Source organism: Dipodomys merriami, unplaced genomic scaffold, assembly GCF_024711535.1.
Source record: "Dipodomys merriami isolate MVZ:Mamm:240054 unplaced genomic scaffold, mDipMer1.0.p SCAF_16, whole genome shotgun sequence".
Lineage (NCBI taxonomy): Eukaryota > Metazoa > Chordata > Mammalia > Rodentia > Heteromyidae > Dipodomys > Dipodomys merriami.
In genome coordinates, this window is record NW_027202937.1 from 20376473 (window position 1) to 20397332 (window position 20860).

At 40.7% G+C, this 20860-nt stretch overlaps 1 long non-coding RNA gene across 1 annotated transcript in view; it reads right to left on the minus strand.

Annotated features, from left to right (window-relative positions):
- The window catches only part of LOC138828414 (uncharacterized), a 28136-nt gene extending 8156 nt beyond the window's left edge, over positions 1–19980 (minus strand). The window contains exons 1-2 of the long non-coding RNA XR_011372244.1: positions 19886–19980; positions 15278–15419 (exon numbers count right to left, since the gene is read on the minus strand). This is a non-coding gene — a long non-coding RNA (uncharacterized lncRNA). The remainder of the gene's footprint in view (positions 1–15277; positions 15420–19885) is intronic.
- Positions 19981–20860: the final 880 nt, after the last annotated feature.

Consider the following 20860-nt stretch of genomic DNA (forward strand, 5'->3'; position numbering starts at 1 on the left):
TTTCTCTTTATTTTAAGCCATTAAAGTATAGCTAGCCTATGCAATATGTGAGGCATTAGATAGAATTTGCTTTAATCAGTAGCTCTTCCTTGCCCTGACTATATGATCTTAAGCAAATTACATCTCTTCACAAAGTTCCAAGTTCACAAAGTTCTCTGTGAAGTGTGAAGAAAAATGGCTGCTTAGCAGGGTTAGTGTGAAATTGTGATAGTGTGTATGTCCAATACGATAAAGCTCTTCAATTTCAAACAACATAAATGAACTCTGGCTAATGTGATCAAAACAATTAGTATATTAAAAAGATACTGAAAGAGCTCATGAAACTATGGAAGAAGTAACCAATCAGATATTAGGAAAAGCAAGAAAGCCTCCATATCAGGAACCATTCTACAGACTGTCCAGCTAAGATCTGGCTACCACATGCTCCAACTCCAGCTGTTTTTGGTCTGTGGTGTCTATTCACACTTTTCAAATTCTGGTGGGGGCAATATGACCCCATGACACCTCCATCATAGGATTATAGTTTAGTGACATAATGGAATGTAAGTTTGTGAAGCCCATACCTCATTCAATAACAAAACAGAAGGTAAAGAGACAGACAGACAGACAGACAGACAGACAGGCAGGCAGGCAGGCAGGCAGGCAGGCAGACAGACAGACAGACAGACAGACAGACAGAGAGAAAAGCAAAAAAAAAAAACAGATTAAAAAGGAAAAAAGAAGTAAGGAGGGAATAAAGGTAGGAGGGACCCCTGCATAGTGTGAAGTTTTGTCTGGTAAAAATACTGGCCATTCATTATACTCTGCAACCTTTTTTTTCCTGGATCTTATAACATATTTTTTTATTGTAAAAATACTGTACAGAGGGGTTACAATTACATGGGCAAGATAATGAGTACATTTCTTATCAAGCATTGTTGCCTCCTCCTTTGTTTCCCCTTCTCATCCCTTCCCATCTCCCACCTCCCCCCACCCCCCAACCCCTGGCCAAAGTTGTAAAGTTCATTTTTCGACATGACTTGTTCATCTCAGTGTTGCAATGGGTCCACCTGTATCCCTATTTAAACAATTTGTTTTTTCCCTTCCCCTCCACAAATTATACCAACATCAAATACAGTGAAAACAGGGGTTATACCGTGGGGGAACATACAAAGCAACAAAGAAATCATCTTATAAATATGTTAGAAACAATCACATGAAAGAAAAAACATTTGAATATTTATCTTGGGGTTCATTTCACCTAACATCAACTTATCTGACCTTTTCTGCTTGTCTCAGACATATACTAGTTATTGAGAGGAGTGATTCCACTGAAGTCAGAATTTTACATTAAATTTCCCATAGTAGGTTACTGTTCACTTTTTGAGCTCATAAAAGATAGGAGGGCCAGCCCTTCTGGAGATTTCTGAGACAACAACCTGAATATTTTCTCCATACTTGAAGGAGTTAGGCTGAGAGGAGCCATAAAGAAGAAGCCCACCTTTTTAATGGTCTCTGAACCACTGGGAGGTACGATGCATGCTGAAGTGGATTCTGGGACAGAACAGAAAGACAAATGAGTCAACTGTTCAGAGCCAACCTTTCCCAAAGATCTGATAGTTCAAAGCCAAGATGGATATTCTAGAGTTCCAAATTTTCAAATGTGTGGTCTTCTAATCATGTTACATAATATTAAAATGATAGAAAATGCTCCAAAACTCTTTCCAAGGTCCTTCTGAGACTTTACTTCCTATCTTTTAAAATGCATTTAAAGATGAAAAGAATATTAAAACCAAAACAAAATAGAAGTTGACATTCTCCTCTTTTCTCTTAGAGCCAGTCAGAAATATTATGCAAACTTTCTTTGATAATTACAAATGTATATGTACATACCAGTATATGTTTCTTTTTATTTTATTTTATTGCAAAGGTGATGTACAGAGGAGTTACAGTAAGGTAGTAAGTACATTTCTTGTCAAACAGTGTTACCTTTTCTTTCATTTTCTCCTACTTTCCCTCCCCTCCATTCCTTTCCCCCTCAAGTTGTAAAGTTAATTTCCATCACATAATCTTGTGAGTATTGCTGTTGCATTGATTCACCCTTTGTCCTTTGTCTCACCACTTTGTTATTCCCCTTCCCGTCCCCAAATCAGATAAACATATATACAAAACACAGGGTAGCAAAATCAAAAACAGTGACAATGGAAAAAAATGAAAGAAAAAATAAATAACTTCACACAGCACATTAAAAAATGCTCGTGGTTCCATATCTTGGATTTCATTTCAATTAGCCCCATTTTATATAGTCATATGTACATAGCTATTAAGCTATTATGATCCTCTGCTAGGACTATGCCAGGCATATACTAATTATTACAATGGAGCCTATGTTTCTTTGGATCTGTCTTACTTTACTTAATATGATTTTTTAAGTCTTTCCATTTCCTTATGAATGGGGCAATGTCATTGTTTCTGATGGAAGCATCAAATTTCATTGTGTATATATACCACCTTTTCTTGATCCAGGGCACTTGAGTTGGTTCCATATCTTAGCTATGGTAAATAATGCTACAACGAACATAGTTGTGCTGGTAGTTTTAGTATAGCCTGTTTGTGATCATTTAGGTTAGTGTCCAGGAATGAGATTTCTGGGTCATAGGGGAGCTCTATCTGTAGTCTTTTGAGGAACCTCCATACTGCTTTCCAGAGTAGTTGAACCAGTTTACGCTCCCATCAACAGTAGCATTCACATTGGGCCACATCCCCACCAGCATCTGTTATTACTAGTTTTCTTGGTAAGGCCTATTCTAACCAGCAGATTGCAGGTTCAACTCACAAATGGGACTCAACCCGATCCACTAATTGAGCATCCCTTATGAGAAAAACATTGTATCAGATATTGAGGATATCTTAATCAAAAAAAAAAAAACTGGCTCCAAGCCTGCTTACGAACTTTGTTGTTTTCCTATTTCTATGTTCATTTATTAACAATTTCATTTCAGACAATTTTTAACACATTTTCATGACAAAAAAATCCAAGATGAATAAAAAATTTAGAATGATTCAGGAGTATACGAGGGCCATAATAAGCATATTTCCTTAAAAAAGCCTACAAAATACACTTTAATATCCTTCCTGTATCCATTACAACGCTGTTCCCCAAACTGATCTTGTAAGAAGTTGGGCTCAGAAGTTTCTGCAAGGCACAGACCCATGAAGAAACCAGTCATCTGATCATGTTTCTAACTGGCTTAGCTCACAAATGTTCAACATAGGCCTGTGGAATAAATGACACCTGCGGTTTCAAAGAAAGACTTTATGGAGGAGAGGAGATAGCAAATGACATCAAACATTTTCTAGAAAAAAAGAGTGAGAGGTGTCAAAATCCAGGTTGGTAAAATTATTTCACTCCATCTCCTCCTTACCCCAGCATTTGAGATAATTTTGTTGTTGAAGAAAAGGAGGAAAGAAAAAAAGGAAGAGGAAAGGGGAAAAAAGAAGGGAAGGAGAAGGAGAAGAAGAATCTCCACAAGTCTGTTCTTTGTAGCACTCATGAGCGATGTCTTTGAGCTTTGATTTTTCAAAGCATGTGAGGTCAATCTCACAAGATAACATGGCATTTCAGAAGCAAATAGAAAATTCCAAGATGGCAAATTTGAAAGTTTTATAGTCATATACTTCTTTATATGATATAAATCTATTGAACAAAAAAAAAGACTCCAAAGAGAGTGATTTTACAGTATATCTGATTTGGATAAAGTCATGGCTCTAAAAGACATTCTCTCGAATTCTCTTTATTGGAAGTGAAGTCTCTATTACCTAGATGCAACCTTTGATTTCGTTGTTTGTAGGTGAATGTGTTTCAACTGAAGTTAGAAAACAGAGCTCATCTTGTTCCTACAGCAAATGCCAAGATATTTTTTCAGCATTCTTGTTGCCACTGTCCTTCCTGTCCAAAGGCACACCTCCAGCTAGATTCTGAATGGGGCCATTTTCTAGCTGGATTGGCATCAACCCCACCCATCCCTGGAGGAGTGTAGTTATTAAATTATTTTTTGTAAGATTCATCTTCCCCAAGTCTTTGGGAGCAGTACAGCTGGGAGTCATTAGCTATAATCAGGGGGCAGCCCACAAAAGGAGGAAGCTGTGGGTGAATGCTCTGTCTTTCAGTAGCAGCCATCTGGGCAGAGAGAATTTGGTTTTAAACTCTGGTGGGTGGGGGAAGTTAGTAGGATCTGTTATATTTGGCCTTGACTTCAGACCCTAAACAAAAGATCTTTTTCTCTAAGGCTAGCTTTCTGGAAATGGAAGTCAAAGATAGCAGGAATAAGCAAGTGGACAGCTCATGAGACATGGTGGTCAAAACAGATAGACTGAATATAAAAGCCAGACACTAGCTGGCTGGGGTCCTGGCCTATTTCTAGCTTGGAGATTTTAAGGAAAAGGAGGGGTTCCTCCAGTTAAGATATAATTCTGTTTCATGGCCTTTTTCATTTCACACACACAAAGATAAGCACATCTTTTCCATTTCTCACACACACATACACACACACACACACACAGAGTCCTATGCTTGTCTTTCATGTTGTCTACTTGACATGTTTCATAATAAGAAGTTCTCCATTTCTCACTTTAGCCTTTGTCTGTCTTCTCTGAGGATGTTGCAATACAACATCTTCAATCTTGGTTCTGCTCATTGTTGGCTCTGTGGCTTTGGCGATTAGGTCAACTGTGGGCCTTGCATCCATCATCCATAGAAATGGTGCTTGCATCAGATTGCTAGAAGAATCCATGATGCTGTATACCAACACCTCTAGAACATAGCAGGCTAATAATTTTCAGTGTATATTTATAGCAAATTGTTAATAAAAGTAGGAAAACTCAGCAAATCATTTCATGGAACAATTGAGGGGGAAAGCTACAAACTTGGTTGGTATCATCCATGCAGCTATTCCTAAGTTGGATGTCTCTGGAACCAAATGCCATTTGGGTCTCACATAGTTTTCATTCTTTAAAAAAATTATTTGGCCAGGCACTGGTGGCTCACGCCTGTAATCCTAGCTACTTAGGAGGTTGAGATCTGAGGATCCCGGTTCAAAGCCAGCCCGGGCAGGAAAGTCCGTGAAATTCTTATCTCCAACAAACCACTCAGAAATCCAGAAGTGGCACTGTGACTCAAGCGGTAGAACGTACACCTTGAGCTGAAGAGCTGAGGGACAGCACCCAAGCCCAGAGTTCAAGTCCCACGACCGACAAAAAAACAATTATTGTACACCAAAAAGTTCGTATTTCATGTCAAAATAAAATACATTTCCACCTTCTCTAAAATACTAAAACTTTGGGAACACTCTGCCAACATACTTAAATAACAATAAACTGAGCTGAATGGAGGATACTTTTTCCTTCTTTTATTTTGTTATTTTCTTTTTATTTTTTTTATTATTTTATTTTGTTCTTTTTCTTTTATTTTCTCCCCCCCACCCCTTTCTTTTGCACTACTGTGGATTTAATTGAGGATCTCAATACCACTTGAGCTATGACCCAAGTCCTTTTGGATCTAGGTTGTTTTTGAGATAGGTTCTTGCTAACTTTTGCCTGAGCTGGCCTCAAACCATGATCTTCCTTGTCTCTACCTCCTGAGTAGCTGAGACTACAGAAGTGCACTCTCATCCTTAGCTCAGAAATGTCCGTTTTAGATTAGGATGCATGCTTTTGAATTTGTCACAGCCCCCTACTTCTTTGGTATCTAATTTTGATCCTATTTCAGTAATTTACCCTGCCTCCTTCTAAGTATTTGAATATGTGATACCATTTTTTGCCCTTTGTCCCCAAATACATATGTTTGTAAATAAAAGAAAAAGTAAAGTTGCTTCAAGAGGGGTGCTGAGTTAATGGTTGGAGGGCTTTAAGAAGAAAACACATGGCATCTTGAGAACAAGAGGTATCAGACCCAGAGTCTCCTCCTAACTTGCAGCTGGCTGCTATTATCTACCATGCCATTCCACAAAGTAGATATGTAGATAAAATTATGCCTGTGAGCAAATGAAGAATGGGGCATATGAATGTTTGCCAAATTAGCAAATAGCATGGACCAGTACTTAAATGAACAATCACTTGCTAACCATTCTCTAATATTATGCCTCCCTTGGAAATCACACAACTAAAAGGGATCTTTAAGCTTTTTCCCCATGCCTTGAACTCTGGGCCTGGGCACTATCCCTGAGCTCCCTTTTTGGCTCAAGGTTAGCACTCTACCATTTGTGCCACAGTGACTAATTGGACATAAGATTCTCTACGAACTTAACTGCCCTGACTGAGCCACTGTTGCCTGGCTAAGATAATTAAATCTATTTTTGGGGGGGGGGCTTAGGGGGCGCGCGCACGTTAGTCTTGGGGCTTGAACTTGAGGTCTGGCTGCCTGTGCCTGAGCTTTTGGGCTCAATGCCAATGCTCTGCTACTTAAGCCACAGCTCTTCTTCTAGCCTTTGGGGGGGGGGGGGGGAGAGGAGTTGTTAATTGGAGATAAGAGTCTCATAGACTTTTCTGCCTGGGTGGACTTCAAACTGATCCTCAGATCTCAGCCTCCTACATATCCTGAGTAGCTAGGATTACAAGCATGAGCCTCCAGTGCCTGGCAATTTGACCTATTCTTAAATAAACAATCAAAAACCCAAGTAGCTGACAACATAATGAAGTATAACAAAACATTTGAAAAAGGATGTTCACCAAAGGGTACCTCAAACTATGTGAGTCTTCAGTAAGTCTGGGTGCACATGGCAAATCACCGGAGCAAGTCTTTTTATTTCTTTATTTGATTGAGGAGGAAACTGTTTTAGAAAAAAGAATTTCTTGAACTTCTCATGCTTTGAATATGAAAATGTAAAGCTATAGCCAAGTGCCAGTGGCTCCCACTGGAGCTACTCAGTAATTCTAGCTGCTCAGAGCCTGAGATCTAAAGCTCTTGATTTGAAGCCAGCCTGGACAGGAAAATCTGTGAGACTCTTGTCTCCAATCAATCACCAAAAAAATAAGTTGCAAATGGAGCTGTTGCTGATGTGGTAGAGCACTTGCCAGTGTTCAATAGTGAATTCACTGGACTTTTTAGTCTCTCTCATTCTTTTTCTACCCTTTTTTAAAAAGAAACTCGATACCAGTGGCTCACACCTGTAATCCTACCTACTCAATAGGCTGAGATCTGAGGATCATGGTTCTAAGCCAGCCTAGTCCCTGAGTTCAAGCCCCAGGTGCGCACACACACACACACACACACACACACACACACACACACACACACACACACACAACATTGGCCTTTTGAAGGGTCAAGTAAGTACTTCAGCCATAAATAATTAGTGAACTTGAGTGTTACTAGATGATTCCAAGAGGAAGATAACAGACTTCTGGCTAATGATAGTAGGCATAGTGGACTGGGAGGTAGAGATGGGAAGTACAGAAAGTTCTGAATTAGAAAATTTATATATGATGTCATTATAGTCGTACCCCAACAGGTGAATTGAGTTATGCTGAAAAGGCGTAGATACAGGCTGCATTGAACAACAAAAGAAAGTTTTGATTATGTAACAACTCAACAGCAAGGGATATCTAAATAACAGATAAAACAAATTATGCTTGCATGAGACTCTAAAGATGATAAAGACTTTTATGCATGTTTATTCATCTTTATGAAACCAGGAAGAATAGACAGACTAGTTTGTCTCCATTTTGGAGGCAAATGAGAATCAATGAGGATTAATATATCTGAATTCCCCATACCTATAAATGTGAGAGTTCTTTTCTACTCTCCCAAAGCTTTATGTCTATTCCGTTCCATTGCTGAGGTTCGGTTGCTATATTATCAAATAAAAGCCATTGACAATAACTCTCAAGATGATAAAAGGAAGTGTCACCGGATGCAGATGAGGATAAGTTTCACTCTACAGGTAGGGACTCTTCTCTTAGGGTCCTTGACTTTGATTACAGAATAAGACAGTGGACACATCATGATGATAAGAAAACTTGGCGGAGCTTTATTGAGTAAGCAAGCAGGCATGCAGACAAGCAAACAAACAGACAAATAGAAAGGTAGGGGCACACTGGTAAGAGAGTGTGGGTGCTCTCAAAGGGAGGGAGAGAGATATACAGCTTCATGTCTGTTAGGGGTATTTATATGATAAAGGCAGAGGGTCCAAGTTATGCAAAGATAGGTGTTTTATCTTTGCTGTAATCAATCCTGGGGTTACTTTCTGAATTTCTGGATGTCTGCATTCTTTCCAGGTAAGAATGCATTCTGCCATAAAACAGATCCTCCTGAAGGTGCCCTGTTATCTGTATTTTGGGTAAGAGGTTGCTTAAGTTTGGAGGAAGCATTGTTCTCAGGATGGCATACATCCTGGAAGATAAATGTCCATTCGTGGAGTGAGAATTGCATCTCTCAGGAAGGAATGCATCCTGTTGTCTGTCCCTTTTGAAGCAAAGATAGTGGTTCTGTGTTTCTAAAGGCCATGTTTTGAGTTGCCTTCAACAGGCCTCATTTTCCTCAATTTATCCTCCCGCAGAAGGAAAAGGCTCATCAGTTAGTGACTAGGGGAGATGAGATCTGCTTCAGAATGATGGGCTCACAGGAAAAGAGAGAAATGGAAGAGTTACCAGGTGGAGAAAGTACAGGACATTATGGAGAAATCAAATCAATAGCTATACTAGTAAAGAGGAATAGCAGACAATCAGGAACAGTAAGGGACACTATCCAGAAGGGGGTGGAAAGCATCAGAGTTTTAAAGGAAAAGGACACTGAGAAAGGCATTGTGTCAAGAGCCTCCAAGATCATTCATAAAGAGAAAGAGAGAGACAGACAGAAACCCAGACCAAAAAGGTTATGGATAATGAGATCGATTAACAAAAAGACTTGGAAATAATTATATAAATAACCAACATAGAAGAGATGAGTGTTTGCAAATTAGAAAATGAGCAAATTCACATCAGAGAAATTCCAGAGACAGTTTCCAGTGAGAGGAACTCAAGCAACAGGATCAAAATACAGATAAGAAAACACTTGAAACAGTTTTTATCTTAAAGAGTCTCTATCTTTAGACCAATCCAGAAGCAAATGAGGTTAAGAAATGTTTATGTTAGAAGATTTGCGTGTTGAGCACTGTTTTCCTCTTCTTGGTTTCAGGGCAGCCAGACAGAAGAGATTAAGTATAATTAAATATAAAAAGTATCAATTAGCACTGATTCTCTCATCCAAAGAGAGAAATGACCAGTTGGGAATAAGTGATCTAATCCTCTCCCAGACTTCAGATGGAGTCCGAAACACAGACATCCATCTAATCACATGAGAAAGACATCATGGTAAATGTTTCCTGTTCACATACAGGCTATTTCTCCCAGCCAACCCCCTCCCCCAAATAAGCCTTGTTTGGCAGACATACCACTGTCTTGACCAATAATAGCTGATGTCCTGCTCACTTCTCACACAAATCTGACAGCTTTGGGGGTGAAATGGAATGTCAGCCTGAAATGACGTTTTTGGCACTAACTGGACATTTAAGACCTTCAGATCTAAAAAAGAGGAGTTAAGTGTGGGGAATCTGGCAGCTAGAACATCCATAGCATGCGTTTCACTGTCATTAGCTCTTACCAAGTACATTTTTTTTCAAGTCCCAAAATGATTTTACGTTCTCAGAATGGGACATTCTAGGATGGTTACTTTCTGTGATCATCTTGTCATCCCATTGGTCCCATTTCCTCTCTGCTCAGCCAATTGAAGTGGGGATGCTGGGTCTAACCAGTGCCATCTTGACCACATGGAGGGTAGAGAACTGAGTTTAACTTTCTGCCATCTTGACCACATGGAGGATAGAGAACTGAGTTTAACTTTCGCCATCTTGTCCTCATGGTGCAGGAACGTGAAGTCCCACTTCCCAGTTGATGGTCATGCCTGAATTCCTAGAGTCATGGGAGAGGAATTGGACAATAGGTTACTGGACCTGCCAGTCCTGTGCCTTGAACTTGGAAGAGTCTTGAGTTTCCTGTGACCCTGCCCCTTGCCTCTGGCACTATTTAGGCTCAGACCAGCTCAGGCGCCATTATGCCACAGCTCATGTGCTCCCTTGTCTTCTGTTTCCCGGCTCTTCTCTGGTCACCATAGTGTCCCATGTCAGCTCTCCATTGGAGTTGAGCTGGTTTGTTAATATTGTTTTTCAGCTCTTTCTTTCCTCCTCTGCTCTCATGGCTCAGTTTTCTGAGGGTGAAGTGTTGGAGGAGCTGTAGGTCTTTGCAACACCACTGCAATTGACAACTTCCCAATAAAGACTCCCAATTCAGCTTCTCAAGATGGGGCTTCTCTGTTTCTCATGGCTGAAATACCTTACAACACAATGCAAACAACATTTCCACATCACCAATCTGGCTTTGCTGGAGCTATGGGGCCTGGTTTCCTTCCACTTTCCCCAATCTTATCAACAAACCCCTCCAACATGCACAGCCTTTAGGGAAAGTTTGAAACCTAAGTACTTTCTCCGCATCTGGTGCCAGGTTGCATGGCATCAAACAATGAAGTTGTATATTTGTAAAACAACAACACCAACAATAATAATAATAATAAGCTGGCAAATCTCTCTAACTCAAACACATCCAAAGCCTTCCCTAGAGCAGATATGCTGACTTAATTGAGATGACCTCCATCTGAATGAGTCTCATTCTTCTGAGCTCAAACTCCCTTTATTATCAAGATCAGCCCACAGGGATCTGCTCTGCCTCCCAGTGTGCTAGGCATCTCATCCCTGCTTCTCCATCCTGAGTTCCTATGACAGAGGTCTTTTTGCCAGGCACATCTCCATCATGTGACACCATGGTTTTCCTGCATTTTCTGGAGCATCTCTAACATGAGATGGTGATGTTTGGAATCTCACTACACCTTAAAGGTAACAATAACTATAACAGTGAGATGGAAAGAACTTTCTCTCAGTATCAGTTAAAGGAAGACATGCATTGGCCATTCTTCACTACAAAAAAAAAAAATTCCTCAAGATCACAGCTCAAAGCCAGACCACACAGGAAAGTCCATGAGACTCTTATCTCCGATGAACCACCAGAAAACCAGAAGTGGAGCTGTGGCTCAAAGTGGTAGAGCATTAGCCTTGAGCCAAAAAGCTCAGGGACAAAATCCCAGCTCTGAGTTCAAGCCCCATGACCAACCAAAAACAAAAAACACTTTGAGGGGCCCTCCCTCCCTGTTTGTTGTAGGAATTCTCACTTATGCCATCAATCATCCCTGGCTTCAGTCCCTCTATTTCACTCTCCTGGACCAAGCAATAAGGCCACGTCTTTGTCTCATCCTCACTCAGCCTCAATAGGCCACTCTTCTCAACCAAAAGACCATTAAGGCTAATCCAAAACAATCACCCCACTTGCAATACTATGTTATACGACCAAAGGTAAACATAATAAGTGGGTTTTCTTTTATTACAACTGGTTTTCTGCTTCATAGAGAGACTTTTCCCATATTCTTCAAGGACTGACTTATGACACCCCCTTTTTCCTGACACTCACACAGCAGTGTCCCAGGAATGTGGTGTAGTCCTGAAAGATATGGGCCTCAGGAGCAGTCAGGTACACTGGGCCAACCCCACTGAAGACTCTAAACTCCTCTGACTTATCCAAAATGAAATAAATTTATCTTCTTTCCTTGCTGGTAGATCTGTTCTTACTCCCCTAGATGGGCCCAATTCTCACCGGTGTAGTGGCCTCACCCTTCACAGTTCATTAGTACCTTCTCTTCCATTCTCCCATAATACCAGCCATGAGCTTGCTGACAACTATCTTTTCAGCTGAGGTAGAACAAGACAAAGCTCTGCCATCTATAAACAAATGGTAATCCCTATAAACACTCTTTACTGATATTTTTATTTTGTTTATATATCATCTCTTTTGCTTTTTATATGCTTCTTTAGTACTTTGAGCACTTTAAGACGGTTATCTTAAAGTCTTTGTCTAATAAATCTGCATCGAGTCTCTTCAGAAACAGTTTGGTTTGTGCTTCTCTCTGAATGGGCAAGAATTTTATATTTATGTGCTTTTTGATTTGTTGTTGTTGTTGAAATTTAGACATTTAAACCTAATAACATGGGATCTCTGGAAATCAGATTGTCTTTCTTCCCAGGGTGTGTCACTTGTTTGTGTGTGTGTGTGTGTGTGTGTGTGTGTGTGTGTGTGTGTGCAAGCGTGCGTGCGCATGCAGACACACACACATGATTATTATAGACTGACTCTGTGTTGAGGACCAACCCGAAGTATTAACTTAAGGTCATCTTGGTCATTTCTGAGTTTGCAGCCTTCCCTGGGTATACATGATAATTTCTTAATTCCACTTGCATATGTAGTTTTAAAGGGAAAGGGGAAGTTCTAGCCCTTTAAATCACCCAGAAGTCACGTTTACTGGGGTGGAAGGCTTGTACTCATGTGGAAGGTGCATCAATGGCGGCAATGTCCTTGGGGCCTCTGTGGTTTTTCCGAAGCAGCATACAAGCTGCTCAGGGACACAGTGGCATGCCATAGGGCAAAGGGTGAGGGATGGGTGGCTGCTACTATGTTCGGAGTGGATATCCAATCAAATGATCCACAACTTACCAAGGCTTTCCATGCAAGTTGCAAGCCTTCAACAGATAAGCAAGTTCCAAACAAGTTATATCAGATTTTGCCAGTGCAATGGTGGAGACAGATTCCTAGTGCATCCCTCTGCATCTCCCAGAATCCTCTCTGCCAAGTAATCTTTCATATGAATGTTAATAAACTTCCTACTGTAAAGACACTTGAAATACCCTTTGCCAACTGCGAAAGAGTGAGGGAAAGGGTGACATTGTCCAAAAAGAAATGTACTCTTTACCTGACACATAACTGCAACTCCTCTGCACATCACCTTTACAATAACAATTTTAATAAACTTAAAAAAATCAGTAGCCTTTCTGTATACCAACAATACACAAGCCGAGAGGGAAATCAAGAACACAACTCCATTTGCAATGGCCTAAAAACAGAAAGAAAAGGGGCTGGGAGGGAAGGTGGCTCAGTGGTTGAGTGCTTGCCTTGCATGCATGAGGCCCTGGGTTCAATTCCTCAGCACCACATAAGCAGAAAAGCTGGAAATGGTGCGCTGTGGCTCAAGTGGTAGAGCGCTAGCCTTGAGCTGAAGAGCTGAGGGACAGCGCCCAGGCCTAGAGTTCAGGCCCCATGACTGACAAAAAAAATAAAAATAAATTAATTAAAAAAGAAAAGAAAAGAAAAAGAAAAATCCTTTGCCTTCACAATGTGAGCTTTGTTTGTATAGAACCAGTGAGAGATCTGGAATTTTTTTTTTTGGTTGGTCATGGTGCTTGAACTCTGGGCTTGGGTGCTGTCCCTGTGCTCTTCAGCTCAAGGTGAGCTCTCTACAGCTTGAGCCACAGCACCACTTCCAGTTTTTGAGTGGTTTATTGGAGATAAGGGTCTCACCGACTTTCCTGCCAGGCTGGCTTTGAACCGAGATCCTCAGATCTCAGCCTCCTGAGTAGCTAGGATTACAGGAGTGAGCCACCGGCACCGGCTTGAGATCTGGAATTTTTTTTAACAAAATTCTCCAAAGTTGATGGAGAAGATGGAAAAATAAACATAAAGTAAATAAACATAAAATATTCTAAGGAAATTTCCATCCACTATCTAGGATTATAAAAGATTGTTATATAATGCATATTAATCACAATAAAAGTAGAACATTTCATTGAGAAGAAGAGATCAGAATTCCCAACCAGTCTTCAGAAAACTGTATTTGCATATATAGGCATTTAAGAAGATATCTTTCACTAAAACGTCTCTCAGTGCTATGCGCTTAGAAGACAAATCAAATACATACCGACAATCTTATCAGGGTGCACAATTATAGGTAAACTCAAGAAGGTACACAAATAAAACTTATAAGTTCACCTGGATATCAGTGCATTTTCCCACACTATTTATATTATAACCTAAATTTTTAGAATAAATAGCAGTATTCACGGAAGGCCAAAGTTTGCAGAGGCAAATGCGGACATGAATGTTTTAATCATTGCTCCATCTCAATCAGTTGAGATCGTCAATTCTGTTTGGGAGAACTGGGCTACAGTAGTTCCGGTGTTGAAATGCCATTTTTGAATGTTGATACAACCCCCTCCAACCTATTTTCCCCTAACTCCACTACAAAATGAGTGAAAGGACCTAAGATTTTGAAAATCCAATGTGCCTCACTTGCCTGGATGAGTATGGTTCTTCAGAACAAAGAACATGCCCATTCATCTTCCCCAAAGCACTAGGCACAGCTGGAGGGAAAGAAAAGGAACCCCATTTTAAAGCATTTTAAAGCTGCTCTCCATTACAGACTACAAGTTGCTGCGTTTAGGATCTGAAATCTGCTTACTTTAACCCATCTTTGTTGACACAGCCACAAACTTCAGCAAATACTGAAACCAGACTCAACTAGATTTCTTAAAAACTTTCACATGTGAGCAAAATCTCCCTCCCCCACCTTTGATTTTTGCCTAGTGTTCATCTGCTATAATCTTTTTTGCCAAGTTCTAAAAAGGAAATCTTGGAGCATTTTCTATTCTATATTTTACAGTAAAGGGGGAAAAAAAAAGCCAATTGGACAGCACTTATCCATTTCAAGCTATAGTAAATTTTGCTTCTTCATTCCCGCAAAGATTTCTTTTTTCTTACAGTCATCATTTGTATTTATATTTCACAATCAGTCCTTCTAACCCATGGGACTCTTCCACTACAAAGTAATTGGGATCATTGGATCTGACTTGTGGAAGAAAAATACATAAATAACAATAAGTTATCAAAACCAAAAGCTAAAGCTTTTGATGAGTTTTTGATTTTTTTTAAAATTTTTTTGGTGGAGCTCTGAATGTGTTCACACTTGGCTGAGAGAAGCATGCTGTCTTTATGTAAATCAAGGGTTCATGTCCTCTGACCTTTGTCCTCTGACCTGATATCATCAATCTTGTTAGGCACCTTTTCTTTCTCATGCAATAAATGGCCACGTTGGGCTAATCCTGGAAATTTTCTGAGCCTCTGGGATCCTTGCCACTTCATCTGGGTAATACTTTGGTTCCTGAAAGCTTGTGAGTAGACTATTGTCATTTAATGCTATACCCAAGCTCCCTAGCTATGTATGGAAGACCCCAATAATCACATTTCTGAGAACCAATCCCTCTCCCTTGTGTTCCTACATCCCTGTAGACATAGCCTCAACTCTTGACCCTCAAATATGCCCCATGGTACTTACCTACACATCTCAGTTTCAGCTTCTCTTTCTAGATTAACCTCGTTCCACCTGCAAAATTCAGATCCAGTTTCCACAGCACCTTATCCGTTGAAACTTCCTTGATTTCATCCAGAATCAAACTCTTTCTTCTTCCTGTTGACTCCTTATGGAAATTTTCACATTTGAGGAGATGTTAAAGCTATTGATATTCAGTGTCTTCCCTGTTCGATAGACAGAAATCTCAATTGCCCATCTTTCTATTTCCCTCTCATCTCCATTCCAAGGCCCAGTGTCTCAATAAATGCTCCTAAAATGTTTCATAGGTTTAATAAATAAAGCTTATAAATTTACTTCACTACACTGCTCTCTTCATATAAAAGTGAGTATAGAAAGAGGTGAGCATATTCACTCATTAGCTTAGGATAATCTAAGGAAAGGGGAAAGCAAGTATTCATTGTGAAATTTCCAATGTCATTGATGAACATAAGCCATTGAAACAGGCACTTTGAAGTCTGATTTCTTCAAGCTCCCTAATCTGGGCTATTAAAACTTAGGAAAAGCAATATGTATGTCTTGCAACGGACCTCCCACTTTCATGTTCTAGCAACAGCTCCAGCCAGGTCTCCTATAGCAAGCTTCCTCAGAACTCGGGAAAGATCTCTGCATCTGCAACTGTTGAGACAACCTCAACCTCTTTCAATCCCTGAAACTTCAGACTCTCACACCATAACAAGGCTGGCTCTCGAGTTCATGTATAGTGAGATGGAGGAGGAGTGTTAGAAAATGTGATGAAATTCAGCCCTGAAGGCAGGCAAGGGAATTATCCCTCTTGCCTTGACTGCTGTTCAGTGACCATATTCCTATGCCATGAGCAACAAGAATCAAAACTTTCTTAGAAACCAAACTCCTCCCATCTTTTTTTTTTCTGTTGTTGGGGCTTGAACTCAGGGGCTGGGCACTGTCCCTGAGTGCTTTTTCTCAAGGCTAGCGCTCTACCACTTGAGCCACAGTGCCACTTCCAGCTTTTTCTGTTTATGTGATGCTGAGGAATCGAACCCAGGGCTTCGTACATGAGAGGCAAGCACTATGCCACTGAGCCACCTTCCCAGCATCCTCTCATCTTAAACAGTCACCTATGGTGTCTCAAGTTTGACAAATGCACTTTTCTTGCACACAGGTAATTGAAATATTCAAGAAAGGAGTGTGATCAGAGGAGCTGCCTTTGAAGCCACAGCACATTGCAACAGCCTGGGCTTTCCCTCTAGCCCTCATTACTCTCACTCTCCTGTGTACCTGACACAAGGGCCTGCTCATTCATCTCTGTGCATGATGGACGCCTTCTCAGCTTTACATGTCTGCTGATACTCTCTCCTTTTAGATGAGATGGAGCACTTTAAGGTTGCTTCAGCAGCACCTCCACTGAGTCAGTCTCTAGGTGGGCCATGTGTCTCCACATTTGTCCTTACGTATGACTCTATTTAACTTGTAAGGTACCTCTATGGCCGTTGCTAACCTAAAGGATGAAGATGCCTTCATCTTTGATCTCCAAAAATTAGCATAATGCGTGATGTATAATCCTATGCACTCAGATCTGCCCTCCACTCTGTGGGATAGAATCTGAACCTTGAAATGTCCACTCAAGCTAAGAATTTCCCAAGCTCCTTTTCACCTAGGTAGGATCATCAAGGCAGTGATGTCTGGCTGAAGAAATGGCAGGCTGGGAAGGTAGCTCAGTGGTAGAGTGCTTGCCTTGCATGCATGAGGCCCTGGGTTCGATTCCTCAGCACCACATAAGCAGAAAAAGCCAGAAGTAGCATTGTGGCTCAAGTGGTAGAGCGCTAGCCTTGAGCTGAAGAGCTGAGGAACAGTGCCCAGGCCCAGAGTTCAGGCTCCACAACTGACCAAAAAAGAAAGAGAGAGAGAGAGAGAGAGAGAGAGAGAGAGAGAGAGAGAGAGAGAGAGAGAGAGAAGGTAAGAAGGAAGGAAAAAAGAAAGAAATGAAGGAAGGTAGGAAGGGAGGAAGGGAGGAAGGGAGGGAGGAAGGAAGGAAGGGAGGGCTGTGCTGATTTACGTGACTCACACCTGTAATCCTAGGTAATCAGGAGACTGAGATCTAAGAATCATGGTTTGAAGCCAGCCTAGGAAGGAAAATCTGTGAGGCTCTTATCTCCACCAAAAAGCCAGAAATGGAGCTGTAGCTCAAGTGGTACAGTACTAGCCATGAATATAAAAAGTTCAAGGGCAGTATTCAGGCCCTCAGTTCAAGCCCCAGGACCAGCTTCAAAAAAAAAACACAAACCCACAAACATTGTCTGTGCCTTCTCCACTCTTTGTTTCTCTTTGTATCCACAGGAAGCAGATGTTCAGAGGTTGCATAGATGCACAAGACTGAAGGAACCAGAGCTCCTGCGCCATTGCATGGATAAAAGCGTCCCACCAATCTGGGAATGGCTTCATTAGTCTGTGATACTGAGAAAGAAACAAACTTCTACTGTGCTAAGCCACTAAAGTCTGAGGCTTTATTTGCTACAGAAGCTTTATCCAAACTGATACAGATGAATTCTCAAAAAAACAAAGCTGATTTCATCTAATTAAATAATCCAGTGTCACCAATATGCTTATGCCTCTAAGGTCTAAATTACAAAGTATGAATAAAGGGGAAGGAAGGAGAGAGAGTGGGCAGGAAAAGAGAAGGGAGAGGAAGGAAGGGGGGAGAGGAAGGGAGAGGAGGAGGAGCAGAGAGGGAAAGAAGACATATACAATAAAGAATTATAGTCAAACTGCCACTTCAGCCATAATATGCTTAAATCCTCAACATCAGCTGGGTACATTGCAACCAGATTGCTTGTTAATTTGCTACTGTATCCCTCTATGATCCTTAACATTCCCTGAGATACGGTTCCATTCAACCCATAGATGGTGACTTAATTAGTAACTAAAATTATGAGTACTATGCCTTTGCTTCCTTTCAAAATGTTCCAAAAAAGAAAAAAAATCAAATCTCCTTAAATCTAGAGTACATAGTACCTAGTAATCTACAAAATAATCTCTCTTCCTCCCTCAATACCAAGACAGCTATTTCTGCAATGATTTTCCTTATCCTGAAAACAGGTTATATTATTAGTATTATTATGTGTCATTAATTATAATATTGAAAGAACATTCAGAAGGTATTTGAGGAGGGAGAGACAGGAGGAATGAGATATTGCTAAAACAGGAAAAAAATAATAATCATTCAACTTTTATATCAAGGAAAGGCAGAAGTCACCACATGTGACAAGGAGACTAATGAAAGCTACCCTCTAGGGTCCAGGGGCCCAATTATTGTCATATATATAATCCTAAATTTTGCCCTGTCCTCCTAATCACACAGCAACTCACTGTTTCTGTTTATCTCCAACCCATTACCCAGTTGTACAGTAAATCCGCATTTCCAGAAATGGCCTAAAATAGAAACCCAGGCGGGCTAAATTTGTTTTGGGACATATAAGGCAACAGCTAGAAATTTTTAAATGACCAACTTGTATTCCACTGAGGTAGTGAATGAATTGATTAGGGGAAGAAAAGCTAAAAATTGAACAGCATTTTTTTGGTGGAGGGAATAGGCTGAGGTTGAATACTGCCAGTGAGAATATGTAAGTATCAAAAGACTATCAATCATCATTGATTATCAAATTCAATTGTGAGTAAAAGTGAAATTGAAGGGGAAGGAGAAATGTCGTCTTTTTCCCCTCCCTGTAACCCTTTGCAATCAAGGCAACAATAGAATTATGCCATCAGAAATACACTGCCATTCCTACTACTAAAATTATGATAGGGGATAGGAAGGTTTCCACCAGCGAGAGGCTAAACCTCTCGGTTCAGATAACCTTTGATCAGATTGGCTCAGCACATGTGCTGAGCAAAGGGGCTAACTGAATGATCCAATATCCTGTGATTGATCCACTTACAATATGGGGGTGTGTGGTGCTGCCCAAGAGAGAGAGCTCTCTGGAGAGACAAGCCCAGCTATTGTCTGGCTGCTCTCGTGTGAGCCAGTGGCCTGCGGTAACCCTCGTGCTCTGAAATACTCATATTGGTTATTTCGAAGTTGGGTGCAGAATTGTGCTTTCCTGTGTCTGTCACTAATGACTTGCAGCTGTTGCTAATCTGTGCCTCTGATTTCCTTTGATTACTATGTGTATTGATGCCTGTGGTAAATAGGCATCTGCCAGGTGCCAGCACAATCAGGGGGGAAAAAATATATAAAAAGTTCCCTGTTTCAAATTCAATGTGACATTGTGCAAGTTGAGAGGCAGCCATTTAACTATTCACAGGAAACAGCTTCCCGGGGCACCTCCGGCCTCCTGGCCAGAGACTTTCCTCCCATCCTCCCCCTTCAGACTCCTCCCCCCACGATGCTTTCTTTTGGATTGTTTTCAGCCATGAGTAAAGGGTTTCCACACCATGTGACATCAGCAGAGGGAAATATCTAGATGGGTGACTGGGACCCTAGTTTGCAGAATGGAAGCAGCTCACCCTTGGTCAATTTAAGTTCACCTGTCCTATCAAATTCCCAAATGTTTTCCCATAGCTGTCATACAGCTTTTTCTGTCTGAAGAACACATCTTACTTAGGAAAGGGCCTTACCTAGGAAGAGGTGGCATCTCCTTCTCCCTGAGGAGAAACAAGATAATTCAGAAGGAAACAGCCAGCTAGAACCTTTCCCAGGAAAGAGTCAGCGTCCAAACCAGCACCTATGGACAAAGGAAAGTACCTTCCATGGAGCATTCTGTTTAGTTATTTATTTACTTATTTATCTTTATCTATTTGTTTGTTTTTAGTTATGGGATGGAGTCTTGGGAAAGTCATGGACAAGAGAAGAGTTTAACCATTTCTTCCCCTCATGCAGCCATATGAAAGAGAAGAGTTTCTAATGTCCCTGGGTAGAGACTTCCAGAATGGCTGAAAGTCTACTTTCAAGACAGTGTCCTTGAGTAGCTATAATCCTAGCTACTCAGAAGGCTGAGATCCAGAGGGTCAAGGTTCAAAGTATGTCCAGTCAGAAAAATACCTCAAGAGGATATTCATAAGAGCGATCACAAAAGCTCAATAGATAGCTATATAGATATGATTATATGAAATAATATCTTACAAAATGATCTCAGAAATGGAAACAAGAGATTTTTGTTGTTGCTGCTGCTGCTGTTTTTGTTATCTTTTCCTTTTGTCTTGTTTGTTAGTCTTTGAGAGGGGAAGGGAAGCACAGAAACGGAATGACAGAGGGTCAGCAAATGCAACTGATGAGACACTATGTGGAAAATGAACTGTACAACTTATGGGTGGGAGAGAGTGAGCGAAGGGGTGACTTAGTTCAAAAAGAAATACACCTATTACCTGAGTTATGTAACTGTGACCCCTCTGTACATCACCTCTGCAATAACAATAAAATATATTTTTAAAAAAAGAAAGAAAATGCCTCAAGATTCCATCTCCAAATTAACCAGCAAAAAGTTGGACTGGAGGCATGGTTCTAGTGGCAGAGCACCAGCTGACAAGCTCAAAGCCTGGAATTCAAGCCCTATCCTTAAGGAAAGAGAGAGAGAGAGAGAGAGAGAGAGAGAG